This window comes from Calidris pugnax, unplaced genomic scaffold (genome assembly GCF_001431845.1).
Source record: "Calidris pugnax isolate Ruff unplaced genomic scaffold, ASM143184v1 scaffold19, whole genome shotgun sequence".
Classification (NCBI taxonomy): Eukaryota; Metazoa; Chordata; class Aves; order Charadriiformes; family Scolopacidae; genus Calidris; species Calidris pugnax.
In genome coordinates this window covers 2,326,633-2,327,569 of record NW_015090775.1, presented here as the reverse complement: position 1 = coordinate 2,327,569, position 937 = coordinate 2,326,633, and the positions used below count along the sequence as shown (strand labels likewise).

Genomic DNA, 937 nt, shown 5'->3' with positions numbered 1-937 from the left:
TCGCAGGGCAGATTTTATCAGCACTTTTCTATCAATGGGCAACTGAAAATTAAACATTGTGGCTCACATATTTTTTAAAATAAGAAAATTCCTTGCAGATGGAAATCCCCCCCCGCGGGGGGGGGGGGGGGGGGGGGAGGGAGGGAAAGGAGGGGGGGGATGAAAAGCAGTTAATTTTGGCGAGAAAGGGACGCTTTAGAGAGCTGTGATTCTCCATTCCACCCTGGGTAGCACGTTCCTCTCGGAAGTTGTTTCCCATTAAACTTTACGCTTAATATTTCTAGACGATGCTCTTATTTTATTTGTTTGTTTTAAACTCCAGGCAGAAACGATTTTCCCGCACACCGGGGCAGATTTTCTCCAGGCCAGTTTGCTTTCAGCTTCCCTCAGCTGAGGGAAGAGCTTTAAAATGTATATTTCATTGAGTTGTCTGGGGTGAAATGTTTATACGTGTGGTGGAAGTGAGTGAGGAACCCAGCGCGTTTTGGGGGCTGCTGGAGAGATGCAGGGCCTTTCCCTTTTGAAAGTTTAGACCTCCAATACCCTCAATTCTACTGGGCAGAATTAGGATGGACTTGGAGGGTCCTAAACGTGACCATTCACTAAGGCGGGGGGCTACAGCTTGCAACAACGTGCTCGGCAACTCAATCTTACGCTTAAAAGAGCAGAGAGGGAAAAAGAATGGAATACGAACTCTCCCGACGTCTGTAGCCGCTTCCAAGGTGGACCGTGCATTTTCCAGCTGATGGGAACGTGTGTGTTTCGGAGCAAAAAGGAGAGAAGGTAAGCGTTTGTCCTCGTGTCTCCGCCACTTCGGGGTAGAAACAATGAAAAGAACAAAGGGAACCACTTCTCCCTGTGAACATTTCACGTTTTCCTCCCCCGTTTGGGTCTCGTTGCGGAGGGCTGGCGAAGGTGGGGGGTGGGGAGGGGGGAG

General features: G+C 49.4%; 1 long non-coding RNA gene across 1 annotated transcript in view; it reads right to left on the bottom strand.

Annotated features, from left to right (window-relative positions):
• The window catches only part of LOC106890426, a 3,054-nt gene extending 2,209 nt beyond the window's left edge, over positions 1 to 845 (bottom strand). Inside the window, exon 1 of the long non-coding RNA XR_001412522.1 lies at positions 695 to 845. This is a non-coding gene — a long non-coding RNA (uncharacterized LOC106890426). The remainder of the gene's footprint in view (positions 1 to 694) is intronic.
• Positions 846 to 937: the final 92 nt, after the last annotated feature.